Consider the following 17,567-nt stretch of genomic DNA (forward strand, 5'->3'; position numbering starts at 1 on the left):
GAGTCCTATGATGGTACCAGAGTCCTATGATAGTACCAGAGTCTTATGATGGTGCCAGAGTCCTGTGATGGTGCCAGAGTCCTATGATGGTGCCAGAGTCCTATGATGGTGCCAGAGTCCTATGATGGTGCCAGAGTCCTGTGATGGTGCCAGAGTCCTATGATGGTGCCAGAGTCCTATGATGGTGCAAGAGTCCTGTGATGGTGCCAGAGTCCCCTGATGGTGCCAGAGTCTTATGATGGTGCCAGAGTCCCCTGATGGTGCCAGAGTGCTATGATGGTGCCAGAGTCCTATGATGGTGCCAGAGTCCTATGATGGTGCCAGAGTCCTGCGATGGTGCCAGAGTCCCCTGATGGTGCCAGAGTCCTATGATGGTGCCAGAGTCCTGCGATGGTGCCAGAGTCCCCTGATGGTGCCAGAGCCCTATGATGGTACCAGAGTCCTATGATGGTGCCAGAGTCCTGTAATGGTGCGAGAGTCCTATGATGGTGCTAGAGTCCTGTGATGGTGCCAGAGTCCCCTGATGGTACCAGAGTCTTATGATGGTACCAGAATCCCCTGATGGTGCCAGAGTCCTATGATGGTGCCAGAGTCCTATGATGGTACCAGAGTCCTGTGATGGTGCCAGAGTCCTGTGATGGTGCCAGAGTCTTATGATGGTGCCAGAGTCCTATGATGGCGCCAGAGTCCTGTGATGGTGCCAGAGTCCTCTGATGGTGCCAGAGTCCTGTGATGGTGCCAGAGTCTTATGATGGTACCGGAGTCCTATGATGGTATCAGAGTCCTGTGATGGTGCCAGAGTCTTATGATGGTGCCAGAGTCCTGTGATGGTGCCAGAGTCCTATGATGGTACCAGAGTCCTGTGATGGTGCCAGAGTCTTATGATGGTACCAGAGTCCTGTGATGGTACCAGAGTCCTATGATGGTGCCAGAGTCCTATGATGGTGCCAGAGTCTTATGATGGTGCCAGAGTCCTGTGACTGTGCCAGAGTCCCCTGATGGTGCCAGAGTCCTATGATGGTGCTAGAGTCCTATGATGGTACCAGAGTCCTATGATGGTGCCAGAGTCCTATGATGGTGCCGGAGTCCTATGATGGTACCAGAGTCGTGTGATGGTGCCAGAGTCCTGTGATGGTACCAGAGTCTTATGATGGTGCCAGAGTCCTATGATGGTGCCAGAGTCCTGTGATGGTGCCAGAGTCTTATGATGGTACCGGAGTCCTATGATGGTACCAGAGTCCTGTGATGGTGCCAGAGTCTTATGATGGTGCCAGAGTCCTGCGATGGTGCCAGAGTCCTATGATGGTACCAGAGTCCTGTGATGGTACCAGAGTCCTATGATGGTACCAGAGTCCTGTGATGGTGCCAGAGTCTTATGATGGTGCCAGAGTCCTGTGATGGTGCCAGAGTCCTATGATGGTGCCAGAGTCCAGTGATGGTGCCAGAGTCCTGTGATGATGCCAGAGTCTTATGATGGTGCCAGAGTCCTATGATGGTGCCAGAGTCCTGTGATGGTGCCAGAGTCCTGTGATGGTGCCAGAGTCCTGTGATGGTGCCAGAGTCCTGTGATGGTGCCAGAGTCTTATGATGGTACCAGAGTCCTGTGATGGTAGCAGAGTCCTATGCTGGTGCCAGAGTCCCATGATGGTGCCAGAGTCCTATGATGGTGCCAGAGTCCTATGATGGTGCCAGAGTTCTATGATGGTACCAGAGTCCTGTGATGGTGCCAGAGTCCTTTGATGGTTCCAGAGTCCTATGATGGTACCAGAGTCCTGTGATTGTGCCAGAGTCCTATGATGGTGCCAGAATCCTATGATGGTGCCATAGTCCTATGATGGTACCAAAGTCCTATGATGGTACCAGAGTGATGGTACCAGAGTCCTATGATGGTGCCAGAGTCCTATGATGGTACCAGAGTCCTCTGATGGTGCCAGTCCTGTGATGGTGCCAGAGTCCTATGATGGTGCCAGAGTCCTATGATGGTACCAGAGTCCTATGATGGTAGCAGAGTTCTGTGATGGTGCCAGAGCGCTATGATGGTACCAGAGTCCTGTGATGGTACCAGAGTCCTGTGATGGTGCCAGAGTCTTATGATGGTACCAGAGTCCTATGATGGTTCCAGAGTCCTATGATGGTGCCAAAGTCCTATGATGGTACCAGAGTCCTATGATGGTACCAGAGTCCTGTGATGGTACCAGAGTCCTATGATGGTACCAGAGTCCTATGATGGTACCAGAGTCCTGTGATGGTGCCAGAGTCTTATGATGGTACCAGAGTCCTATGATGGTACCAGAGTCCTATGACGGTGCCAGAGTCCTATGATGGTGCCAGAGTCCTATGATGGTGCCAGAGTTCTATGATGGTACAAGAGTCCTGTGATGGTGCCAGAGTCCTTTGATGGTTCCAGAGTCCTATGATGGTACCAGAGTCCTGTGATTGTGCCAGAGTCCTATGATGGTGCCAGAGTCCTATGATGGTGCCATAGTCCTATGATGGTACCAAAGTCCTATGATGGTACCAGAGTGATGGTACCAGAGTCCTGTGATGGTGCCAGAGTCTTATGATGGTACCAGAGTCCTGTGATGGTATCAGAGTCCTACGATGGTACCAGAGTCCTATGATGGTACCAGAGTCCTTTTATGGTGCCAGAGTCTTATGATGGTACAAGAGTCTTATGATGGTGCCAGAGTCTTATGATGGTACCAGAGTCCTATGATGGTACCAGAGTCCTTTTATGGTGCCAGAGTCTTGTGATGGTGCCAGAGTCCTGTGATGGTGCCAGAGTCCTATGATGGTACCAGAGTCCTATGATGGGACCAGAGTCCTATGATGGTACCAGAGTCTTGTTATGGTTCCAGAGTCCTATGATGGTACCAGAGTCCTATGATGGTGCCAGAGTCCCATGATGGTGCCAGAGTCCTATGATGGTACCATAGTCCTGTGATGGTGCCAGAGTCTTATGATGGTGCCAGAGTCCTGTGATGGTGCCAGAGTCCTGTGATGGTGCCAGAGTCCCCAGATGGTTCCAGAGACCTATGAAGGTACCAGAGTCCTATGATGGTGCAAGAGTCCTATGATGGTGCCAGAGTCCTATGATGGTACCAGAGTCCTATGATGGTACCAGAGTACTATGATGGTACCAGAGTCCTATGATGGTACCAGAGTCCTGTGATGGTGCCAGATTCTTATGATGGTGCCAGAGTCCAGTGATGGTGCCAGAGTCCTATGATGGTGCCAGAGTCCTATGATGGTACCAGAGTCCTATGATGGCGCCAGAGTCCTATGATGGTACCAGAGTCCTGTGATGGTGCCAGAGTCTTATGATGGTACCAGAGTGATGGTACCAGAGTCCTATGATGGTGCCAGAGTCCTATGATGGTGCCAGAGTCATATGATGGTACCAGAGTCCTATGATGGTACCAGAGTCCTATGATGGTGCCAGAGTCCTGTGATGGTGCCAGAGCCCTATGATGGTACCAGAGTCCTGTGATTGTGCCAGAGTCCTGTGATGGTGCCAGAGTCCTGTGATGGTGCCAGAGTCCTATGATTGTGCCAGAGTCCTATGATTGTGCCAGAGTCCTATGATGGTACCAGAGTCCTATGATGGTACCAGAGTCCTATGATGGCGCCAGAGTCCTGTGATGGTGCCAGAGTCCTATGATGGTACCAGAGTCCTATGATGGTGCCAGAGTCCTGTGATGGTGCCAGAGCCCTATGATGGTACCAGAGTCCTATGATGGTGCCAGAGTCCTGTGATGGTGCCAGAGTCCTGTGATGGTGCAAGAGTCCCCAGATGGTGCCCGAGTCCTATGAAGGTACCAGAGTCCTATGATGGTGCCAGAGTCCTATGATGGTACCAGAGTCCTGTGATGGTGCCAGAGTCCTGTGAAAGTGCCAGAGTCCTATGATGGTGCCAGAGTCTTATGATGGTGCCAGAGTCCTATGATGGTGCCAGAGTCCTGTGATGGTGCCAGAGTCCTGTGATGGTACCAGAGTCCTGTGATGGTGCCAGAGTCCAGTGATGGTGCCAGAGTCCTGTGATGGTACCAGAGTACTATGATGGTGCCAGAGTCCTATGATGGTACCAGAGTCCTGTGATGGTGCCAGAGTCCTATGATGGTGCCAGAGTCCTATGATGGAGCCAGAGCCCTGTGATGGTGCCAGAGTCCTGTGATGGTGCCAGAGTCCTATGATGGTGCCAGAGTCCTGTGATGTTGCCAGAGTCCTATGATGGTGCCAGAGTCCTATGATGGTTCCAGAGTCCTGTGATGGTGCCAGAGTCCCCTGATGGGACCAGAGTCTTATGAAGGTACCAGAGTCCCCTGATGGTGCCAGAGTCCTATGATGGTTCCAGAGTCCTGTGATGGTACCAGAGTCCTATGATGGTGCCAGAGTCCTATGATGGTGCCAGAGTCCTGTGATGGTACCAAAGTCCTATGATGGTGCCAGAGTCCTATGATGGTACCAGAGTCCTATGATGGTACCAGAGTCCTATGATGGTGCTGGAGTCCTGTGATGGTACCAGAGTCCTATGATGGTGCCAGAGTCCTATGATGGTACCAGAGTCCTATGATGGTGCCAGAGTCCTATGATGGCGCCAGAGTCCTATGATGGTGCCACAGTCTTATGATGGTACCAGAGTGATGGTACCAGAGTCCTATGATGGTGCCAGAGTCCTATGATGGTGCCAGAGTCTTATGATGGTGCCAGAGTCCTGTGATGGTACCAGAGTCCTATGATGGTACCAGAGTCCTATGATAGTACCAGAGTCTTATGATGGTGCCAGAGTCCTGTGATGGTGCCAGAGTCCTATGATGGTGCCAGAGTCCTATGATGGTGCCAGATTCCTATGATGGTGCCAGAGTCCTATGATGGTGCCAGAGTCCTATGATGGTGCAAGAGTCCTGTGATGGTGCCAGAGTCCCCTGATGGTGCCAGAGTCTTATGATGGTGCCAGAGTCCCCTGATGGTGCAAGAGTCCTGTGATGGTGCCAGAGTCCCCTGATGGTGCCAGAGTGCTATGATGGTGCCAGAGTCCCCTGATGGTACCAGAGTCTTATGAAGGTACCAGAGTCCCCTGATGGTGCCAGAGTCCTATGATGGTACCAGAGTCCTATGATGGTGCCAGAGTCCTATGATGGTGCCAGAGTCCTATGATGGTGCCAGAGTCCTGTGATGGTACCAAAGTCCTATGATGGTGTCAGAGTCCTATGATGGTACCAGAGTCCTATGATGGTACCAGAGTCCTATGATGGTGCCGGAGTCCTTTGATGGTACCAGAGTCCTCTGATGGTGCCAGAGTCCTATGATGGTACCAGAGTCCTATGATGGTGCCAGAGTCCTATGATGGCGCCAGAGTCCTATGATGGTGCCACAGTCTTATGATGGTACCAGAGTGATGGTACCAGAGTCCTATGATGGTGCCAGAGTCTTATGATGGTGCCAGAGTCCTGTGATGGTACCAGAGTCCTATGATGGTACCAGAGTCCTATGATAGTACCAGAGTCCTATGATGGTACCAGAGTCCTATGATGGTGCCAGAGTCCTATGATGGCGCCAGAGTCCTATGATGGTGCCACAGTCTTATGATGGTACCAGAGTGATGGTACCAGAGTCCTATGATGGTGCCAGAGTCCTATGATGGTACCAGAGTCCTGTGATGGTGCCAGAGTCTTATGATGGTACCAGAGTCCTGTGATGGTACCAGAGTCCTATGATGGTGCCAGAGTCCTATGATGGTGCCAGAGTCTTATGATGGTGCCAGAGTCCTGTGACTGTGCCAGAGTCCCCTGATGGTGCCAGAGTCCTATGATGGTGCTAGAGTCCTATGATGGTACCAGAGTCCTATGATGGTGCCAGAGTCCTATGATGGTGCCGGAGTCCTATGATGGTACCAGAGTCGTGTGATGGTGCCAGAGTCCTGTGATGGTACCAGAGTCTTATGATGGTGCCAGAGTCCTATGATGGTGCCAGAGTCCTGTGATGGTGCCAGAGTCTTATGATGGTACCGGAGTCCTATGATGGTACCAGAGTCCTGTGATGGTGCCAGAGTCTTATGATGGTGCCAGAGTCCTGCGATGGTGCCAGAGTCCTATGATGGTACCAGAGTCCTGTGATGGTACCAGAGTCCTATGATGGTACCAGAGTCCTGTGATGGTGCCAGAGTCTTATGATGGTGCCAGAGTCCTGTGATGGTGCCAGAGTCCTGTGATGGTACCAGAGTCCTATGATGGTACCAGAGTCCTGTGATGGTGCCAGAGTCCTATGATGGTACCAGAGTCCTATGACGGTGCCAGAGTCCTATGATGGTGCCAGAGTCCTATGATGGTGCCAGAGTTCTATGATGGTACAAGAGTCCTGTGATGGTGCCAGAGTCCTTTGATGGTTCCAGAGTCCTATGATGGTACCAGAGTCCTGTGATTGTGCCAGAGTCCTATGATGGTGCCAGAGTCCTATGATGGTGCCATAGTCCTATGATGGTACCAAAGTCCTATGATGGTACCAGAGTGATGGTACCAGAGTCCTGTGATGGTGCCAGAGTCTTATGATGGTACCAGAGTCCTGTGATGGTATCAGAGTCCTACGATGGTACCAGAGTCCTATGATGGTACCAGAGTCCTTTTATGGTGCCAGAGTCTTATGATGGTACAAGAGTCTTATGATGGTGCCAGAGTCTTATGATGGTACCAGAGTCCTATGATGGTACCAGAGTCCTTTTATGGTGCCAGAGTCTTGTGATGGTGCCAGAGTCCTGTGATGGTGCCAGAGTCCTATGATGGTACCAGAGTCCTATGATGGGACCAGAGTCCTATGATGGTACCAGAGTCTTGTTATGGTTCCAGAGTCCTATGATGGTACCAGAGTCCTATGATGGTGCCAGAGTCCCATGATGGTGCCAGAGTCCTATGATGGTACCATAGTCCTGTGATGGTGCCAGAGTCTTATGATGGTGCCAGAGTCCTGTGATGGTGCCAGAGTCCTGTGATGGTGCCAGAGTCCCCAGATGGTGCCAGAGACCTATGAAGGTACCAGAGTCCTATGATGGTGCAAGAGTCCTATGATGGTGCCAGAGTCCTATGATGGTACCAGAGTACTATGATGGTACCAGAGTCCTATGATGGTACCAGAGTCCTGTGATGGTGCCAGATTCTTATGATGGTGCCAGAGTCCAGTGATGGTGCCAGAGTCCTATGATGGTGCCAGAGTCCTATGATGGTACCAGAGTCCTATGATGGCGCCAGAGTCCTATGATGGTACCAGAGTCCTGTGATGGTGCCAGAGTCTTATGATGGTACCAGAGTGATGGTACCAGAGTCCTATGATGGTGCCAGAGTCCTATGATGGTGCCAGAGTCATATGATGGTACCAGAGTCCTATGATGGTACCAGAGTCCTATGATGGTGCCAGAGTCCTGTGATGGTGCCAGAGCCCTATGATGGTACCAGAGTCCTGTGATTGTGCCAGAGTCCTGTGATGGTGCCAGAGTCCTGTGATGGTGCCAGAGTCCTATGATTGTGCCAGAGTCCTATGATTGTGCCAGAGTCCTATGATGGTACCAGAGTCCTATGATGGTACCAGAGTCCTATGATGGCGCCAGAGTCCTGTGATGGTGCCAGAGTCCTATGATGGTACCAGAGTCCTATGATGGTGCCAGAGTCCTGTGATGGTGCCAGAGCCCTATGATGGTACCAGAGTCCTATGATGGTGCCAGAGTCCTGTGATGGTGCCAGAGTCCTGTGATGGTGCAAGAGTCCCCAGATGGTGCCCGAGTCCTATGAAGGTACCAGAGTCCTATGATGGTGCCAGAGTCCTATGATGGTACCAGAGTACTATGATGGTACCAGAGTCCTATGATGGTACCAGAGTCCTATGATGGTGCCAGAGTCTTGTGATGGTGCCAGAGTCCTGTGATGGTGCCAGAGTCCTATGATGGTGCAAGAGTCCTATGATGGTACCAGAGTCCTGTGATGGTGCAAGAGTCCTGTGAAGGTGCCAGAGTCCCCAGATGGTGCCCGAGTCCTATGAAGGTACCAGAGTCCTATGATGGTGCCAGAGTCCTATGATGGTAAAAGAGTACTATGATGGTACCAGAGTCCTATGATGGTACCAGAGTCCTATGATGGTGCCAGAGTCTTGTGATGGTGCCAGAGTCCTGTGATGGTGCCAGAGTCCTATGATGGTGCAAGAGTCCTATGATGGTGCCAGAGTCCTATGATGGTACCAGAGTCCTATGATGGTACCAGAGTCCTATGATGGTGCCAGAGTCCTGTGATGGTGCCAGAGCCCTATGATGGTACCAGAGTCCTATGATGGTGCCAGAGTCCTGTGATGGTGCCAGAGTCCTGTGAAGGTGCCAGAGTCCTGTGATGGTGCCAGAGTCCCCAGATGGTGCCCGAGTCCTATGAAGGTACCAGAGTACTATGATGGTACCAGAGTCCTATGATTGTGCCAGAGTCCTATGATGGTACCAGAGTCCTATGATGGTGCCAGAGTCCTGTGATGGTGCCAGAGTCCCCTGATGGTGCCAGAGCCCTATGATGGTACCAGAGTCCTATGATGGTGCCAGAGTCCTATGATGGTGCCAGAGTCCTATGATGGCGCCAGAGTCCTGTGATGGTGCCAGAGTCCTATGATGGTGCCGGAGTCCTATGATTGTGCCAGAGTCCTATGATTGTGCCAGAGTCCTATGATGGTACCAGAGTCCTATGATGGTACCAGAGTCGTGTGATGGTGCCAGAGTCCTGTGATGGTGCCAGAGTCCTGTGATGGTACCAGAGTCTTATGATGGTGCCAGAGTCCTATGATGGTGCCAGAGTCCTGTGATGGTGCCAGAGTCTTATGATGGTGCCAGAGTCCTGCGATGGTGCCAGAGTCCTATGATGGTACCAGAGTCCTGTGATGGTACCAGAGTCCTATGATGGTACCAGAGTCCTTTTATGGTGCCAGAGTCTTATGATGGTACCAGAGTCCTGTGATGGTGCCAGAGCCCTATGATGGTACCAGAGTCCTATGATGGTGCCAGAGTCCTGTGATGGTGCCAGAGTCCTGTGAAGGTGCCAGAGTCCTGTGATGGTGCCAGAGTCCCCAGATGGTGCCCGAGTCCTATGAAGGTACCAGAGTACTATGATGGTACCAGAGTCCTATGATTGTGCCAGAGTCCTATGATGGTACCAGAGTCCTATGATGGTGCCAGAGTCCTGTGATGGTGCCAGAGTCCCCTGATGGTGCCAGAGCCCTATGATGGTACCAGAGTCCTATGATGGTGCCAGAGTCCTATGATGGTGCCAGAGTCCTATGATGGCGCCAGAGTCCTATGATGGCGCCAGAGTCCTGTGATGGTGCCAGAGTCCTATGATGGTGCCGGAGTCCTATGATTGTGCCAGAGTCCTATGATTGTGCCAGAGTCCTATGATGGTACCAGAGTCCTATGATGGTACCAGAGTCCTATGATGGTACCAGAGTCGTGTGATGGTGCCAGAGTCCTGTGATGGTACCAGAGTCTTATGATGGTGCCAGAGTCCTATGATGGTGCCAGAGTCCTGTGATGGTGCCAGAGTCTTATGATGGTGCCAGAGTCCTGCGATGGTGCCAGAGTCCTATGATGGTACCAGAGTCCTGTGATGGTACCAGAGTCCTATGATGGTACCAGAGTCCTTTTATGGTGCCAGAGTCTTATGATGGTACCAGAGTCCTGTGATGGTGCCAGAGTCCTATGATGGTACCAGAGTCCTGTGATGGTGCCAGAGTCTTATGATGGTGCCAGAGTCCTGTGATGGTGCCAGAGTCCTATGATGGTGCCAGAGTCCAGTGATGGTGCCAGAGTCTTATGATGGTGCCAGAGTCCTGCGATGGTGCCAGAGTCCTATGATGGTACCAGAGTCCTGTGATGGTACCAGAGTCCTATGATGGTACCAGAGTCCTTTTATGGTGCCAGAGTCCTATGATGGTACCATAGTCCTGTGATGGTGCCAGAGTCTTATGATGGTGCCAGAGTCCTGTGATGGTGCCAGAGTCCTGTGATGGTGCCAGAGTCCCCAGATGGTGCCAGAGACCTATGAAGGTACCAGAGTCCTATGATGGTGCAAGAGTCCTATGATGGTGCCAGAGTCCTATGATGGTACCAGAGTACTATGATGGTACCAGAGTCCTATGATGGTACCAGAGTCCTGTGATGGTGCCAGATTCTTATGATGGTGCCAGAGTCCAGTGATGGTGCCAGAGTCCTATGATGGTGCCAGAGTCCTATGATGGTACCAGAGTCCTATGATGGCGCCAGAGTCCTATGATGGTACCAGAGTCCTGTGATGGTGCCAGAGTCTTATGATGGTACCAGAGTGATGGTACCAGAGTCCTATGATGGTGCCAGAGTCCTATGATGGTGCCAGAGTCATATGATGGTACCAGAGTCCTATGATGGTACCAGAGTCCTATGATGGTGCCAGAGTCCTGTGATGGTGCCAGAGCCCTATGATGGTACCAGAGTCCTGTGATTGTGCCAGAGTCCTGTGATGGTGCCAGAGTCCTATGATTGTGCCAGAGTCCTATGATTGTGCCAGAGTCCTATGATGGTACCAGAGTCCTATGATGGTACCAGAGTCCTATGATGGCGCCAGAGTCCTGTGATGGTGCCAGAGTCCTATGATGGTACCAGAGTCCTATGATGGTGCCAGAGTCCTGTGATGGTGCCAGAGCCCTATGATGGTACCAGAGTCCTATGATGGTGCCAGAGTCCTGTGATGGTGCCAGAGTCCTGTGATGGTGCAAGAGTCCCCAGATGGTGCCCGAGTCCTATGAAGGTACCAGAGTCCTATGATGGTGCCAGAGTCCTATGATGGTACCAGAGTACTATGATGGTACCAGAGTCCTATGATGGTACCAGAGTCCTATGATGGTGCCAGAGTCTTGTGATGGTGCCAGAGTCCTGTGATGGTGCCAGAGTCCTATGATGGTGCAAGAGTCCTATGATGGTACCAGAGTCCTGTGATGGTGCAAGAGTCCTGTGAAGGTGCCAGAGTCCCCAGATGGTGCCCGAGTCCTATGAAGGTACCAGAGTCCTATGATGGTGCCAGAGTCCTATGATGGTAAAAGAGTACTATGATGGTACCAGAGTCCTATGATGGTACCAGAGTCCTATGATGGTGCCAGAGTCTTGTGATGGTGCCAGAGTCCTGTGATGGTGCCAGAGTCCTATGATGGTGCAAGAGTCCTATGATGGTACCAGAGTCCTATGATGGTGCCAGAGTCCTGTGATGGTGCCAGAGCCCTATGATGGTACCAGAGTCCTATGATGGTGCCAGAGTCCTGTGATGGTGCCAGAGTCCTGTGAAGGTGCCAGAGTCCTGTGATGGTGCCAGAGTCCCCAGATGGTGCCCGAGTCCTATGAAGGTACCAGAGTACTATGATGGTACCAGAGTCCTATGATTGTGCCAGAGTCCTATGATGGTACCAGAGTCCTATGATGGTGCCAGAGTCCTGTGATGGTGCCAGAGTCCCCTGATGGTGCCAGAGCCCTATGATGGTACCAGAGTCCTATGATGGTGCCAGAGTCCTATGATGGTGCCAGAGTCCTATGATGGCGCCAGAGTCCTGTGATGGCGCCAGAGTCCTATGATGGTGCCGGAGTCCTATGATTGTGCCAGAGTCCTATGATTGTGCCAGAGTCCTATGATGGTACCAGAGTCCTATGATGGTACCAGAGTCGTGTGATGGTGCCAGAGTCCTGTGATGGTGCCAGAGTCCTGTGATGGTACCAGAGTCTTATGATGGTGCCAGAGTCCTATGATGGTGCCAGAGTCCTGTGATGGTGCCAGAGTCTTATGATGGTGCCAGAGTCCTGCGATGGTGCCAGAGTCCTATGATGGTACCAGAGTCCTGTGATGGTACCAGAGTCCTATGATGGTACCAGAGTCCTTTTATGGTGCCAGAGTCTTATGATGGTACCAGAGTCCTGTGATGGTGCCAGAGCCCTATGATGGTACCAGAGTCCTATGATGGTGCCAGAGTCCTGTGATGGTGCCAGAGTCCTGTGAAGGTGCCAGAGTCCTGTGATGGTGCCAGAGTCCCCAGATGGTGCCCGAGTCCTATGAAGGTACCAGAGTACTATGATGGTACCAGAGTCCTATGATTGTGCCAGAGTCCTATGATGGTACCAGAGTCCTATGATGGTGCCAGAGTCCTGTGATGGTGCCAGAGTCCCCTGATGGTGCCAGAGCCCTATGATGGTACCAGAGTCCTATGATGGTGCCAGAGTCCTATGATGGTGCCAGAGTCCTATGATGGCGCCAGAGTCCTATGATGGCGCCAGAGTCCTGTGATGGTGCCAGAGTCCTATGATGGTGCCGGAGTCCTATGATTGTGCCAGAGTCCTATGATTGTGCCAGAGTCCTATGATGGTACCAGAGTCCTATGATGGTACCAGAGTCCTATGATGGTACCAGAGTCGTGTGATGGTGCCAGAGTCCTGTGATGGTACCAGAGTCTTATGATGGTGCCAGAGTCCTATGATGGTGCCAGAGTCCTGTGATGGTGCCAGAGTCTTATGATGGTGCCAGAGTCCTGCGATGGTGCCAGAGTCCTATGATGGTACCAGAGTCCTGTGATGGTACCAGAGTCCTATGATGGTACCAGAGTCCTTTTATGGTGCCAGAGTCTTATGATGGTACCAGAGTCCTGTGATGGTGCCAGAGTCCTATGATGGTACCAGAGTCCTGTGATGGTGCCAGAGTCTTATGATGGTGCCAGAGTCCTGTGATGGTGCCAGAGTCCTATGATGGTGCCAGAGTCCAGTGATGGTGCCAGAGTCTTATGATGGTGCCAGAGTCCTATGATGGTGCCAGAGTCCTGTGATGGTGCCAGAGTCTTATGATGGTACCGGAGTCCTATGATGGTACCAGAGTCTTATGATGGTGCCAGAGTCCTGTGATGGTGCCAGAGTCCTATGATGGTGCCAGAGTCCTGTGATGGTGCCAGAGTCCTATGATGGTACCAGAGTCCTGTGATGGTAGCAGAGTCCTATGCTGGTGCCAGAGTCCCATGATGGTGCCAGAGTCCTATGATGGTGCCAGAGTCCTATGATGGTGCCAGAGTTCTATGATGGTTCCAGAGTCCTATGATGGTGCCAAAGTCCTATGATGGTACCAGAGTCCTATGATGGTACCAGAGTCCTGTGATGGTACCAGAGTCCTATGATGGTACCAGAGTCCTATGATGGTACCAGAGTCCTGTGATGGTGCCAGAGTCTTATGATGGTACCAGAGTCCTATGATGGTTCCAGAGTCCTATGATGGTACCAGAGTCCTGTGATGGTACCAGAGTCCTATGATGGTGCCAGAGTCCTATGATGGTGCCAGAGTCCTATGATGGTGCCAGAGTTCTATGATGGTACCAGAGTCCTGTGATGGTGCCAGAGTCCTTTGATGGTTCCAGAGTCCTATGATGGTACCAGAGTCCTGTGATTGTGCCAGAGTCCTATGATGGTGCCAGAGTCCTATGATGGTGCCATAGTCCTATGATGGTACCAAAGTCCTATGATGGTACCAGAGTGATGGTACCAGAGTCCTGTGATGGTGCCAGAGTCTTATGATGGTACCAGAGTCCTGTGATGGTATCAGAGTCCTACGATGGTACCAGAGTCCTATGATGGTACCAGAGTCCTTTTATGGTGCCAGAGTCTTATGATGGTACAAGAGTCTTATGATGGTGCCAGAGTCTTATGATGGTACCAGAGTCCTATGATGGTACCAGAGTCCTTTTATGGTGCCAGAGTCTTGTGATGGTGCCAGAGTCCTGTGATGGTGCCAGAGTCCTATGATGGTACCAGAGTCCTTTTATGGTGCCAGAGTCTTGTGATGGTGCCAGAGTCCTGTTATGGTTCCAGAGTCCTATGATGGTGCCAGAGTCCTATGATGGTACCAGAGTCCTATGATGGTGCCAGAGTCCCATGATGGTGCCAGAGTCCTATGATGGTACCATAGTCCTGTGATGGTGCCAGAGTCTTATGATGGTGCCAGAGTCCCCAGATGGTGCCAGAGTCCTATGAAGGTACCAGAGTCCTATGATTGTGCCAGAGTCCTATGATTGTGCCAGAGTCCTATGATGGTACCAGAGTCCTATGATGGTACCAGAGTCCTATGATGGTACCAGAGTCGTGTGATGGTGCCAGAGTCCTGTGATGGTACCAGAGTCTTATGATGGTGCCAGAGTCCTATGATGGTGCCAGAGTCCTGTGATGGTGCCAGAGTCTTATGATGGTGCCAGAGTCCTGCGATGGTGCCAGAGTCCTATGATGGTACCAGAGTCCTGTGATGGTACCAGAGTCCTATGATGGTACCAGAGTCCTTTTATGGTGCCAGAGTCTTATGATGGTACCAGAGTCCTGTGATGGTGCCAGAGCCCTATGATGGTACCAGAGTCCTATGATGGTGCCAGAGTCCTGTGATGGTGCCAGAGTCCTGTGAAGGTGCCAGAGTCCTGTGATGGTGCCAGAGTCCCCAGATGGTGCCCGAGTCCTATGAAGGTACCAGAGTACTATGATGGTACCAGAGTCCTATGATTGTGCCAGAGTCCTATGATGGTACCAGAGTCCTATGATGGTGCCAGAGTCCTGTGATGGTGCCAGAGTCCCCTGATGGTGCCAGAGCCCTATGATGGTACCAGAGTCCTATGATGGTGCCAGAGTCCTATGATGGTGCCAGAGTCCTATGATGGCGCCAGAGTCCTATGATGGCGCCAGAGTCCTGTGATGGTGCCAGAGTCCTATGATGGTGCCGGAGTCCTATGATTGTGCCAGAGTCCTATGATTGTGCCAGAGTCCTATGATGGTACCAGAGTCCTATGATGGTACCAGAGTCCTATGATGGTACCAGAGTCGTGTGATGGTGCCAGAGTCCTGTGATGGTACCAGAGTCTTATGATGGTGCCAGAGTCCTATGATGGTGCCAGAGTCCTGTGATGGTGCCAGAGTCTTATGATGGTGCCAGAGTCCTGCGATGGTGCCAGAGTCCTATGATGGTACCAGAGTCCTGTGATGGTACCAGAGTCCTATGATGGTACCAGAGTCCTTTTATGGTGCCAGAGTCTTATGATGGTACCAGAGTCCTGTGATGGTGCCAGAGTCCTATGATGGTACCAGAGTCCTGTGATGGTGCCAGAGTCTTATGATGGTGCCAGAGTCCTGTGATGGTGCCAGAGTCCTATGATGGTGCCAGAGTCCAGTGATGGTGCCAGAGTCTTATGATGGTGCCAGAGTCCTATGATGGTGCCAGAGTCCTGTGATGGTGCCAGAGTCCTGTGATGGTGCCAGAGTCTTATGATGGTACCGGAGTCCTATGATGGTACCAGAGTCTTATGATGGTGCCAGAGTCCTGTGATGGTGCCAGAGTCCTATGATGGTGCCAGAGTCCTGTGATGGTGCCAGAGTCCTATGATGGTACCAGAGTCCTGTGATGGTAGCAGAGTCCTATGCTGGTGCCAGAGTCCCATGATGGTGCCAGAGTCCTATGATGGTGCCAGAGTCCTATGATGGTGCCAGAGTTCTATGATGGTTCCAGAGTCCTATGATGGTGCCAAAGTCCTATGATGGTACCAGAGTCCTATGATGGTACCAGAGTCCTGTGATGGTACCAGAGTCCTATGATGGTACCAGAGTCCTATGATGGTACCAGAGTCCTGTGATGGTGCCAGAGTCTTATGATGGTACCAGAGTCCTATGATGGTTCCAGAGTCCTATGATGGTACCAGAGTCCTGTGATGGTACCAGAGTCCTATGATGGTGCCAGAGTCCTATGATGGTGCCAGAGTCCTATGATGGTGCCAGAGTTCTATGATGGTACCAGAGTCCTGTGATGGTGCCAGAGTCCTTTGATGGTTCCAGAGTCCTATGATGGTACCAGAGTCCTGTGATTGTGCCAGAGTCCTATGATGGTGCCAGAGTCCTATGATGGTGCCATAGTCCTATGATGGTACCAAAGTCCTATGATGGTACCAGAGTGATGGTACCAGAGTCCTGTGATGGTGCCAGAGTCTTATGATGGTACCAGAGTCCTGTGATGGTATCAGAGTCCTACGATGGTACCAGAGTCCTATGATGGTACCAGAGTCCTTTTATGGTGCCAGAGTCTTATGATGGTACAAGAGTCTTATGATGGTGCCAGAGTCTTATGATGGTACCAGAGTCCTATGATGGTACCAGAGTCCTTTTATGGTGCCAGAGTCTTGTGATGGTGCCAGAGTCCTGTGATGGTGCCAGAGTCCTATGATGGTACCAGAGTCCTTTTATGGTGCCAGAGTCTTGTGATGGTGCCAGAGTCCTGTTATGGTTCCAGAGTCCTATGATGGTGCCAGAGTCCTATGATGGTACCAGAGTCCTATGATGGTGCCAGAGTCCCATGATGGTGCCAGAGTCCTATGATGGTACCATAGTCCTGTGATGGTGCCAGAGTCTTATGATGGTGCCAGAGTCCCCAGATGGTGCCAGAGTCCTATGAAGGTACCAGAGTCCTATGATGGTGCAAGAGTCCTATGATGGTGCCAGAGTCCTATGATGGTACCAGAGTACTATGATGGTACCAGAGTCCTATGATGGTACCAGAGTCCTGTGATGGTGCCAGATTCTTATGATGGTGCCAGAGTCCAGTGATGGTGCCAGAGTCCTATGATGGTGCCAGAGTCCTATGATGGTACCAGAGTCCTATGATGGCGCCAGAGTCCTATGATGGTACCAGAGTCCTGTGATGGTGCCAGAGTCTTATGATGGTACCAGAGTGATGGTACCAGAGTCCTATGATGGTGCCAGAGTCCTATGATGGTGCCAGAGTCATATGATGGTACCAGAGTCCTATGATGGTACCAGAGTCCTATGATGGTGCCAGAGTCCTGTGATGGTGCCAGAGCCCTATGATGGTACCAGAGTCCTGTGATTGTGCCAGAGTCCTGTGATGGTGCCAGAGTCCTGTGATGGTGCCAGAGTCCTATGATTGTGCCAGAGTCCTATGATTGTGCCAGAGTCCTATGATGGTACCAGAGTCCTATGATGGTACCAGAGTCCTATGATGGCGCCAGAGTCCTGTGATGGTGCCAGAGTCCTATGATGGTACCAGAGTCCTATGATGGTGCTAGAGTCCTGTGATGGTGCCAGAGCCCTATGATGGTACCAGAGTCCTATGATGGTGCCAGAGTCCTGTGATGGTGCCAGAGTCCTGTGATGGTGCAAGAGTCCTGTGAAGGTGCCAGAGTCCCCAGATGGTGCCCGAGTCCTATGAAGGTACCAGAGTCCTATGATGGTGCCAGAGTCCTATGATGGTACCAGAGTACTATGATGGTACCAGAGTCCTATGATGGTACCAGAGTCCTATGATGGTGCCAGAGTCTTGTGATGGTGCCAGAGTCCTGTGATGGTGCCAGAGTCCTATGATGGTGCAAGAGTCCTATGATGGTACCAGAGTCCTGTGATGGTGCAAGAGTCCTGTGAAGGTGCCAGAGTCCCCAGATGGTGCCCGAGTCCTATGAAGGTACCAGAGTCCTATGATGGTGCCAGAGTCCTATGATGGTACCAGAGTACTATGATGGTA

This window comes from Eucyclogobius newberryi, unplaced genomic scaffold (genome assembly GCF_026437365.1).
Source record: "Eucyclogobius newberryi isolate DKJ021-1_F unplaced genomic scaffold, fEucNew1.0.hap1 SCAF_3, whole genome shotgun sequence".
NCBI lineage: Eukaryota > Metazoa > Chordata > Actinopteri > Gobiiformes > Gobiidae > Eucyclogobius > Eucyclogobius newberryi.